The following is a 12,741-nucleotide window of genomic DNA, read 5'->3' on the forward strand; positions in this document are numbered from 1 at the left end:
GGATAAATAAAATAAGTCAGAGAGAGAAAGACAAATACTGCATGATTTCATTTATATGTGGAATCTAAATACAAAACAAACCAAAAAAAAAATACAGAAAAGAAACAGAATAATAGATATAGAGAACAAACAGGTGGTTGCCAGAGGAGGTGAAACGAGGAGAGAAAGAGATGAGATACAAGCTTCCAGCTGCAAAATAAATGAGTCACGAGTATGAAATGCACACTAAAGAAAACGCAATTGATAATCATGTATAACATGTTGGTATGTTTGGTAACAGACGGCAATTAGGCTGATCGTGGTGATAATTTTTAATGCATAGGAGTATCAGATCACTGCATTGTGTACCAGGAGCTAACATGGTGTCGTAGGTCAATTATACTCCAAAAATAAACAAACAAAGTTATAGAAAAAGAGGTCAGATTTGTGGTTATAGGAGTCACAGGGCAGGGGGAGGGAGGATTGGATGAAGGTAGTCAGAAGGTACAAACTTCCAATGATAGGTAAGTACTAGGGAAGCAATGTGCATGATAAGTATCATTAACTTTGCTGTACGTTATATGTGAAAATTGTTAACAGAATAAGTCCAAAGAGTTCTCAACACAAGGAAATTTTTCTTATTTAAGTTTCTATCTATATGAGATGATGGGTGTTCACTAAACGTGTGGTAATCTTTTCATGATTATGTAAATCAAGTCATTATGCTTACGCCTTAAACTTATATATTGCTGAATGTTAATTATATCTCAATAAGACTGGAAGAGGAAAAAAAAACATAAATAACATGCCAAAGCTATTAGTCAACAAAGAGTGCTCAGAAGTTTGACAGATTAAAAAAAAAACATGCCGTTGAATGGCAAACCTCTAAGTTTTAAAAGAACACTGAGGAATGATGCTGACACACAGCTCTGGGAATCAGGAGGGACACAAAATCAACCTCGAAACATAAAGAAGAATCAACATTCTTAGAAGGCTGCAGCGGACATGATATTTCCCTAACCGAATTCAGTGAAACGTAGGAAGCGTAAGAAACACTCTAGGAAGAGAATGAGAAAATAGTAGGCTTCTTTACCATACAACTGTTGATAATAGTAGAACAGCACTTAGCAATAAAATCTGGCATCAGGGGAGTTCCCGTTGTGGTGCAGGGGAAATGAATCTAACTAGTACCCATGAGGATATGGGTTCTATCCCTGGCCTCAATCCGTGGGGCACAGGTCCGGTGTTGCCATGAGCTGTGGTATAGGTCGCAGATGTGGCTTGGATACCGCGTTACTGTGGCTGCGGCTGGCAGCTATAGCTCCTACATGAGCCCTAGCCTGGGAACCTCCATATACTGCAAGTACAGGCCTAAAAAGGAAAAAAAAAAAAATCTGGCATGGGAAACTCCCAATATCCAGATGCTGTCATATAATAGTTGTGTCATGATGAATAGGTATCAAACTTGTCGGTACTCCTTTGGAGCACACAGTATAAACCCAATAAACAGTTGCTACTATACTGTGGAGCAAGAATTCAGAATGCAGGGGGCAAGGTTTTGGGTGGAGAGGAGAAATAAGTGTGAACAGAAAGGAAGCACTGACTATAACCAGGATTCAGGAAATGGGAAAAATGGATAAACAGCAGTTATAAGGTAAGTAGAGCAAGACGACAGAGGTGAGAGGGAAGTTGGATTCAATCTTGAAACATATTTATGAAGAAATTATGTGAAAGTCGTGGAGGATCACCAGGTCTCATGGAAGAATAAGAACTGAATAAATCAATGGCCACACTCCTTCACCCTCACTCCTTTCTTCCCCCAGCTTCTCAGAGATGCTAAGCTAGTCATGTACCCCCCATTCATAGAGGACATAGGGAGGAAGACAATGACCAGAGAATATTCTTGGGGTCTCCCCCCTCATTCCTCCAACTTGACTGAAGGCCATCTTTATGGGGCCATCTGCCTAAGGGAACTAGGCAGGACCAGAGTGCCACCTGGAGAAACAAACAAAAAGGGAATTGCACATTAATGAGGCCTGACCAGAGTCCTGAATTCTGGGAGGGAAAATAATGGAGCCCTAGGAGTCCTACGCTGTCTATCCCAGACCTTTAATGGAAGAGAAAAGAAAGTATTTAGAGATTCAGCATCTAAGAAACAATCAACCAGGATTTCATTTTGGATTATTATGAGCATTTTGCTACATAAAATTAGTGTATTAGAGAATATTACGATTTCCTTGTGGCTTTAGTATTCCAGAACACAAAGACTATGAGCATAGAGATCAAAGGTATTCGTACTCTTTATGGAGAGCAGGGTATCTTTAAGCCTAAAATTGGCATCTAGTTGTTATGAAGACTATGTCGTGTGATGCCCGAAAGCCTCATTTAGGGAGCCAGACATCCTGGGTTGGAATCTCGAAGGTGCCATTTAATTGCTTTAACTTGTTTTTATCATTTAAACTTTTCATGCCTCAGTGATTTTTTTCAAAAAAATGTAGATAACGATGATAATGACACAAAACTTTTCCTAAGAACTAGATAAATTAATATGTATATATAAATGCATAGAATATTAAATGGTATATTATGACATATAGTAGTTATTAACTGATTTTATTTAAAAATAAGAAAAAGGTCATAAATAAATCGTAAAGTCTCATTAACTCTATGCAGAAGGGTAATCAGACTCAGCATCATAAAGGACTCGGTTTGAGTGTTAGCCTATCCACTTGCTAGATGCGTCATACAGGGCATACCACATAATCTCTGTGGATCTGCTTCTAGCCACAGGATGGATAACTTCCTGCCTCACCTATCTCGTTCATGCTAAGAAAGTTAAGACAGATAGTGGGTTTGAAAGATCTTTGCAAACTGCAAAGTGCTGAACAAAACATAGGTGCATTGAAAGGAAGTATCTTTAGCTTAAAAAAAAAAAAGAATCTTGGGACCTTTTGTGCACTGTCAATAGGTGTATAGTCAACAGTGTACCCACCAACAGTGGCTGCAGCTACTGGGAAAAACAGTATGTAGTTTTCTCAAAAAATTGAAATTAGAACTTCCATGTGATCTAGAAATTCCATTTTTGGATATTTTTCCAAAGAAATGAAAAGTCAAAAAGAAACATGCATTCCCACATTCACTTTAGCATTATTTAAAATAGTCAAGGATATATATATATATATATATATGTATATATATATATATATATATAATATTATATTATATTATACTAATAAAATAACTATAATATTATATAGTATATAACTATATTATCTTGTCATAAAAAGAAGTATATCTTGCCTTTTGCAACAACAAAGATAAAACTTGAGAGCATTATGCTAAGTGCAATAAAGTCAAACAGAGAAAGACAAATACTGAATGATCTCACGTATATGTGGGATCTAAAAAATAAAAACCAATCTCATAGATACAGAGAACAGAATGCCATAAGTGATTGTGGAGAGTGGGTAAAATGGGTGAAGATTGTCAAAAGTACAAACTTTGTTATAAAAAATAAATAAGTTCCAGGGACATAATGCGTAGTGTGGCAGGTATTATTAATAATACTGAATTGAATATTTTAGGATTCATGTGTTCACTTTTTCCGGATGAATTGCTCAATTATATGATAGTTCCATTTCTAGTGTTTTTTTTTTTTGAGGAATCTCCATGCTAATTTCCACTGTGGCTGCACCAATTTGCATTTCCACCAACAGTGTTCATGGCAGCACTATTCACAACAGCCAAGATACGGAAGCAACTCAAGTGTCCAACAGGCAAATGAATAAAGAAAATGTGGTTTTCACATACAGTATAATATTATTCAGCCATAACTAAGAATGAAATTATGTCACATGCAGCAAAATAGATGGATCTAGAGAATATTATGCTCAATGAAATGCAATAAGTCAGAGAAAGACAAATACTGTATGATAGCACCTATATGTGGAGTTTAAAAAAAACAAAAACACCAAAGTGTACATAGCTAAACAGAAACTGACTCTCAGATATAGAAAACAGACTAGTGGTTGCCAGTGGGGTGAGGGAAGGGGGCCACCAAGAAAGGAGTATGGGATTAAGAGATACAAACTGCTATGTTTTAAGTGGATAAGCAACAAGGATGTATTGTACCGCATAGGAAATTATAGCCATTATCTCGTAATAACTTTTAATGGAGTGTAATTGATAAAAAATACTGTATCACTATGCTGTACACTTGAAACTAATATAATATTGTAAATCAAATATGCATCAATAAAAATAAAACAAATTGGATATAATAATAATAACTTAAAGAATAAAACCCTACTTTGTATTTGAAAGTTCCTAAGAGAGTAAATCTTAAAGAGTTCTTATTATAAATAGTTGTAACCATATATGCGGATGGATGTTAAACAAACTTATTGTAGTGATCACTTTACTATATACACATATATTGAATCACTATGATGTATACCTGAAACAAATGTAATGTTATATGTCAATTATTTCTCAGTTAAAAAAAATGAAAACAAAACCTAGAGGGAACTTAGGTAATATTTTGAACTCAATAATAATACATATCGAGACTTGTGCAGGCAAAACAGTATCATAGGGATAGGAATAGCTTCTAAGGCACATACTTGCTTTAAAAAAAGGCAAAATAAAAAGAAAATAGAAGGAAATAATAAAGAAAAGAGGGAGTTCCTGCCGTGGCTGCGCAGTTAGCAAAACTGACTAGCATCCATGAGGACACGGGTTCAATCCCTGGCCTCGTTCAGTGGGTTAAGAATCTGGTGTTGCCGTGAGCTGTGGTATAGGTTGCAGACATGGCTTGGATCCTGCATTACTGTGGCTGTGGTGTAGGCCAGCAGCTGTAGCTTCAATTGGACCTCTAACCTGGGAACCTCCATATGCTGCAGGTGTGGCCCTAAAAGGACAAAAAGACAAGAGAGAGAGAGAAAGGAAGGAAGGAGGGAAGGAAGGAAGGAAGGAAGGAAGGAAGGAAGGAAGGAAGGAAGGAAGGAAGGAAGGAAGGAAGGAAGAAAGAATAATAACTGAGATAGAAAAAATGTGCAATAGGAACTATCACCAAAACTAAAATTGGTGCTCTGAAAATCAGTAACATTGATGAAACACTCTGGTGAGACTAATCAAGATAGAAGGCACACAAAAAGTGACATCAGGAGTGAAAGCAGAAGTTCCCACCATGACTCAGTGGAAATGAATCTAACTGGTAACCACGAAGACTCAGGTTTGATCCCCGGCCTTGCTTGGTGGTTTAAAGACCTGGTGTTGCCATGAGCTGTGATATAGGTGGCAGATGCAGCTCAGATCTGGCATTGCTGTGGCTGTGTCTGTGGCCAGTTCTACAGCTCCAGTTCGACCCCTAGCCTGGGAATCTCCATATGCCGCAGGTATGGCCCCCAAAAGACAAAAACAAAAACAAACAAACAAACAAACAAAAAACAGTGAAAGTAGAGGGAGTTCCCTTCACAGCTCAGTGGTTAACAAACCTGACAATGATCCATGAGAATGCGGGTTTGATCCCTGACCTTGATCAGTGGGTTAAGGATCTGACATTGCTGTGACTGTGGTGCAGGCTGGCAGTTGCAGCTCTGATTTGAACCCTAGCCTTAGAACTTCCATATGCCACTGGGAGTGACCCTAAAAAACAAAAAAAAAAAAGAGTGAAAGCAGAAACACATTACAGATCTTGAATACATTAAAAACCTAGAAAGATATTATGAGCAAGTAAATAGCATAGATAAAACAGACAAAACATCCTTTTCAAGCAATATAGAATATCTTTCTTCTGAGACTGAGAACAAGACAAGGACACATGGTAACACGACTTTTCAGTATTGTTCAGGACTACTAACTATGTAGCAGAAAAAGAAAAATCATATGAATTAGAAATGAAGGAACATAGCCCACTATCTGCCAGTGGTATGACTGGATGTATTGACAATCGCAATTAGTCTACAAGTAAATTATTACAAACAGGAAATTTTATAAATTGAAAAATCTCTGGATTTAAAAATTATTTTGGGAAAATCAGCTTGATTTCTATATATTCACAACAAAGAGAAAAAATACATAGAGATATATACTTGATATTCAGAAGTATCAAGTATTTATAAATAAATCCAATAAAAGATATGCAAAACTTCCTCAAATTAACAGATAATATTCTATTGAGACATTGCAGAATATCTAAATTAATTGAAATATATATCCTCTTTACGGATTAGAAGGCTCAACATTGTAAAGATGTCCATTCTCTCTCAGGCTCATGTACAATAGAATCAGTGTCAACCAAAATTCCCCCCAAAGTTTTTGTTGTTGTAGTAACAAAAAATGAATTTCATTTCCCCACAAGGATTTACCGGGCGGAGTCACACCACATTTTTGTCTCAACTGAAGAGTTCCTTATATATGCCCTCTCTTATTCAAAGCCCTTGCTCTATATTTTCATGCTAATTACAAGATGCCACACAGTAGCACCTGCCTTTCACTACTGGATTATGTGAATCCTTAAAATAAATAATGCCAGGTCTTATGTTTTAACTGGGTGTTTGAGAATATGGAACAGTTTAAGGTTACACAAAATTTACCAAAAAAATGAGAAGAGGGAAAATGAATTCACAAAAATTCAGTAAAAATATTTCTATCTTCACAGATGACCACATCCTGGTACAGAAATGAATTTCTAGAATTCAGGCATCAGGGATCCTTTTACAAAAACGATGGAATGTTTCCTGAAAATCTCTGCACATGATAGACGAGGTACAGACATAAAACTGAACTTGGCCTTGTGTGAGTGTTCTTAGTGGGTTCTTAAGATTCAGCATTTATAAATCCCTCGTAATGCCTACAATACCATAAAGCAAAGAGATATAAGTAGACAAAATGCCCTTCTGTTTTCTTAACAAGTCTAACCAATCCTTGTGGTATGAAACCACATATTAATAATCAAACCAATAATTTTCCATGGGAAATCCAACACAATGCTTATTTGGTACTATCTTAGGTTATGTTTTTCTAGAGTGATGGCTCACTTATTTCTACCAGCTCTTTTGTGGAAGTCATTTTTGTTGTTGCTATTGTTGTCTATATCTGTTAGGAACGCAGACAGCTGCAATTAATAACATCCGAGTAGAAATAGCCGGAACTCATTTATAGTGCTCCAATAACAAGAAATCTGGAGATAGGTAATGGCTATTGATGTTGCCTTAGAGGCAAATGATATTAGGGCTCGAGTTTAACATCTCTAAGATTAACTTGACCTCATGACTACCAGTGGCAGCAAGTGTACCAAGTATCACAAGTACATTCAGAGGCAGCATTGCGAATGGGTAGGCAGGATACAAGTAGATCATGGAACAGGGAATTTCTCTTTGTAGGGCTTCCTGTTTTCACGCAGGAAAATCTTTTCCCCGAGGGTTCCCAGTCATTCTTATATCTCATCATCCAGAACTGGGTCCCATATTAACTACTTCCTAGATTAAGTAGTTGAGCTTACCTTTTCTGATGTCTGAACAAAACCACGATTGAAGTTATCTTGGAGATAGGAAAGTACCAGCGTTGGCCATGTTTGCTTTTTTTTTTTAATTTACATGTTTTTTCCTAATTTTATTTATTTAATGAATAATTCAAAACAATAGAATAATTTCAACTAGAACACAAAAGATGCTTCAGATTCCCCAACTGTTAACATTTATCACATTTAATTTTCATTTTCCCTTTCATCTCACATGTACACATACTGATTTTTTATGAAACAGTTGATATTAATTTGTAGACATTATTCCCTATTATCCTGAATGCTCCAGTATATACTTCCTAAAAAACAAACAAAATCTCTTACATAACCTCATTACTGCCCTCAAAATCAGGAAGTTCAGGAATTCCTGTTATGGTTCCAAGGGTTAAGAACTCCAATGGTGTCCATGAGGATGCTGGTTCAATCCCTGGCCTTACTCAGTGAGTTAGGATCTGGCTGCTGCAAGGTGTGGTGTAGGTCACAGATGCAGCTTGGTTCCCACATTGCTATTGCTGTGGTGTAGGTTGGCAGCTGCAGCTCTGATTTAACACCTACCTATCCCAGGAACTTCCATATCCCATAGGTGTGGCCATTAAAAAGAAAAAAAAAATAAGGAAAAAAAATTATAAAAATCAATTCAAATCAATGCAATAATTCCTCATGATTACATTTAATTATGCATTTGGAGAAGCAATGTCACAGAACTGATTCTGTGCTCTCAGAATCCTGATGTGCAGTATACAGTATTGATTTGTCCCAGTATAGGTAAGATAAACTATGACCATATGGTTAAATTGGAGTCTGCTAGGTTTCTCTACTATACAATGATTATGTATTTCTTCATAAGTAGTAAGTATTTTATTAGGAAATTCTTTGAGACTATGAAAATATCCTATTTCTCTTTAAACTTCTCTTAAAGAGAAGTTTAGAAGATGATCTTACTTTAACCAGTTTAGAGATTGATGATCTTACTTTAACCAGTTAACATTATAATGGTTATCTTACAGTGATTTTAAAATTATATTAACTCCATCTGTGTTTATGATTTGTCATTCCACTATTAAGGAAGAATTTTCTCTTCTTTGCATTAATTCGTTATATCCAGAAACTAATGGATTCCTACTTAACTCAGTAGATTCAGATCCAATAGTATTATATTGATGCTTGGTGTGTCTAAATTTCCATCAGTGGAAGCCCATCCAAACTGACTTCTGTATGCCTTTGATATGCCATCATGATTCTTTGAATAGTTCTTTACCATCTGTCAAAATAAGTTGCTCCACGTTCAACATATATTTTTGTAGACCCATACTCAAAGCCATCCATTTTTCCATGGAATCCTCATTCCCTTCAGTGAGAATGATACTTGTAAACCAACATCTGGTCTCGGTATCAACATTTACACATTGCTTCTCAGGTCTCATTTTTTTTCAAGCCCTCTTAATAGACAGCTAATAAATATGTATGCATCTACCTAAATATTTGTCTCTGCACATTTACTTTTATATTCGTTTATATATCTATAACTATTATTGAAAACCATGTGTTTACTCTGGCACCTCCAATTCTAATCTAAACTTTAGGGTAATCTAGTTTCCCCCTTTTCCATATTTCTCTCTCTCTTCTCCAATAGTGAGAATCATGGCTCCCATGATCCTCATTATATTAATTTATTTGCTCGAGTCTTTTTTACATAACCAATCTCCAAGCAAGACTGGCTCTTGACCTTGGCTATAGCATCATCTTCTGTCTCAGTCACGACTACACTATAGGCTTCCTGCTGATCTCCCCCTGCCCTACTGGACTGGCCATCTTTTTGCTTGGCCTTTTCCTTGCTTCAGTTCTGGTTATACCAGCTACTCAGCCTCTGATTGATATTTTTTCTCTCATCATTTCACATACAAATGTTTTTATACTGTGTACCATAATCAGTTTTATAGAACTACTTTGGCACAAATCCACAGAAATAAACTGATGGACCCATCAGCTGGAACATCATCACAAGCCCATGTGAACAATGGCAGGCACATAGATTAATGGGTAGAAAAGCAAAAGCACAATAAAATAAAACAAAATGTTTGTTCAAATCTTAACATTTCTTTCACCAGTGAAACACTGTTAAACATTATACCAGAGACATTTTCCCAAGCCTTCCATATTTAATACCTGCCTCATTTTATATGCTATTATAACAGGTGCCTACTTTGTCCAGGTACCTGTCATCTTCTACCTAAATGTCTGTTTGTCAGTCTCTCCAATAAGCTTTGGAACTCTTTGAAGATGAGGACCGACATCCATTTCCATATCCCCAGAGTGTAGTCTAGGGCATCATACACTGGGATTTGGTAAATATTTGCAGAATCTCTGAGTTATTTAATGACTAACTAATAACCATTAGTCAAAATGAACGCATGCAACCCTCAACGGAATGTTCTAAAATTTTTTGCTTACCGTTTTTCTTTTAGAGAATGTGTATTGTTTTCCTCTTTATTACACATCCTCAATACATTTCAGGAAGCCTCTGTAGCACCTCTTCTCTGCATCAGGCCCTGTGCTTGTAGCTGCTATCTGAACACATTTTCCTATTGGCAATGACTCTTCAAATTCCCAGAGGCCAGACACTTGACTCAGAAACAGAGATTTTTATCCACCGCCAACATCCTGGTTTGAGTTGAACTCAGAAAGGTCAACTTTTACAAAGACTGTGCAAAACCACAACATTAACGACTTTTCCAGAGTTCTCCAAATTCTGCTTCACCTTCATATCCTGCTAATCCACATTTTTTTAACTTGTGGACACCAGAAAAAGCAGTTCTTGGTATTGATTTTGTTTCTCCCTCTTACAAACCAAGTTCTCAGATATCACTTTTAACTTGAAATCAAAGTTAGCGTTAAAATTTCACAGACTTCACATCTCTTAAAATTTGATTATCTGAGGCTTCCAAGTACCTATCTGAGAGGAAGAAAACACTATATTAAAGAAAGATGTTAAATCATAGGACAATTCTGAAGCAACTCTGTGAGACAGCATATTCCCATCTAGAAGATATTCTCAGTAAGAGAAGATTTCTGAGGGGGTCTCTGTTCTCCTCTTGGCCACCACAGCATTGGAACTGGGGCTCTGGGTCCCCCTATACCTGTGCTTCCTAAAAGGATAGCTGCTTGCCATACGGGAGTGCTTGAAATGTGGCTGTTCTGAATTGAGATGTGCTGTAAAATATACACCAGATTTTGAAGACTTGGTTCAATTAAAATAAATCTAAATTACCTTAGTATTAATTTTTAAGATCCATTGTGGGTGAAAATGAATTTTTGATATATTGGTTTTAATAAAATACATGATAAGTTGTCATTTCTTTTCTCTGTTCTGTTTTATAAGAAGAGTTTGAAAGCATAGTCTTCACCCACCTCACACTCTCTTCGCAAGAGGACAAAGACTTCAGTTACCAAGGTTTAAAAGGATCTCTATATTGCAAAATTCTGTGGTCACGACCTATTTTTAATGGATTTGATCTTAGCATTATTTGACACAGGTGATGACTCCCTTCTTTGAAAACCCTCTCTTCTCTTGGCTTCATTGACCCTATACGCTTATGGTTTTCCCTTTCGCCTCAGTGGGGCTTTTCTTGGCTGATTCCTTTCCTTCTCTTTGACCTCTAAATTTTTTTTTTTTTGTCCTTTTGTTATTTCTTGGGCCGCTCCCAGGGCATATGGAGATTCCCAGGCTAGGGGTCTAATCGGAGCCGTAACCACTAGCCTATGCCAGAGCCACAGCAACGCGTGATCTGAGCCGCGTCTGCAACCTGCACCACAGCTCACGGCAACGCCGGATCGTCAACCCACTGAGCAAGGGCAGGGACCGAACCCGCAACCTCATGGTTCCTAGTCGGATTCGCTAACCATTGCACCACGATGGGAACTCCTCTTTGACCTCTAAATATTGGAGTGACTCTAGGCTCAGTTCTGGGACTTCACCTCTCTTCAGCATTCACTCTCTCACTCACCCAGTGTTTTAGTTTTAAACACCACTGGCGTGTATCAAAGAATCCAAAATGTTTCCTCTAGCCTTGCAATATTTCCCAAATTCATGTAAACAACAATCATTTGGTATCTTTAGCTGGCTACCTAATACACACCTCCAACTTAACTCAGTTTTCTCTCATTCTCCCTTAGCTCATCCTTTCCGGACACCTACCAAAGTTCTCACTCTTGGTAGATGGCACCTCCTCTGCCACCTTGCTAAGCTCTGTGTTTAGAATCTCACCTCTCTTTCTCTTATATCCAATACATGAGTGTATTTGATTAACTCAACCTCTGAAGTACATCTTTATCTTCCCTGGCTACTTCCTGGTCCAAGGTATCATCTTCTATCACCTGAATTGTTTTAAAGGTTGACCAATTAGATTTCCTGTTTCCATTCTTACCTCAGTATAATCCACTCTAGATGCTGTGGGAAAGCCATCCCTTATCTTACAAATTAGATCATGGCAGATTCCTACTATAAAGTTTTTACCTTAAATGTTTCCTACTGCCTTAGGATAAAATCCAGACTCCTATCTCTGTCTATCCTCAGCTTATTTCCTCACAATCTATTTTCCAACTTTAAAAAAATTGTTTTATTAAAGCATAATTGATTTACAATGTTGTATTAGTTTCTTCTGTACAGAAGACTGATCAAATATATATGTTATATACACATATTCTTTTTCATATTCTTTTCCATTATTATTACAAGGCATTCAATATAGTTCCCTGTGCTATACAGTATGTCCTTGTTTATCCATTCTATAGATAATTGTGCATCTGCTAACCCTAAACTCCTGCTCCATCCCTCCCTCACCCTACTCCCTTCGTCTGTGAGTCTGTTTCTCTTTCTTAGATAAGTTCATTTGTGTCATATTTTATTTTATTATCTTTTTAAGGTTGCACCTGCAGCATATGGAGGTTCCCAGGCCAGAGGTCAAATCAGAGATGTAGCCACTACCCTACATGCAGCCATAGCAACACCAGATCCTAGCCATGTCTGCAGTCTATACCACAGCTCACAGCAATGCCAGATCCTTAACCCACCGTATGAGCACAGGGATCGAACCTGCATCCTCATGGATGCTAATCAGATTTGTTTCTGCTCTGCCATGATGGGAACTCCATTTGTGTCATATTTTAGATTCCACATATACATGATATCACATGGTATTTGTCTTTATCTGACTTACTTCACTTAGCATGATAATCTC

General features: G+C 37.1%; 1 protein-coding gene across 5 annotated transcripts in view; it reads right to left on the reverse strand.

The window, feature by feature from the left end:
* The window catches only part of RAB28 (RAB28, member RAS oncogene family), a 561,352-nt gene that overhangs the window by 5,618 nt on the left and 542,993 nt on the right, over positions 1-12,741 (reverse strand). The gene's annotated exons all lie outside the window — the stretch shown is intronic.

This window comes from Sus scrofa, chromosome 8, assembly GCF_054392235.1.
Source record: "Sus scrofa isolate SSC_HxYL_T2T_F1_AM1 chromosome 8, Sscrofa_HxYL_maternal_Yorkshire_Landrace_v2.0, whole genome shotgun sequence".
Classification (NCBI taxonomy): Eukaryota; Metazoa; Chordata; class Mammalia; order Artiodactyla; family Suidae; genus Sus; species Sus scrofa.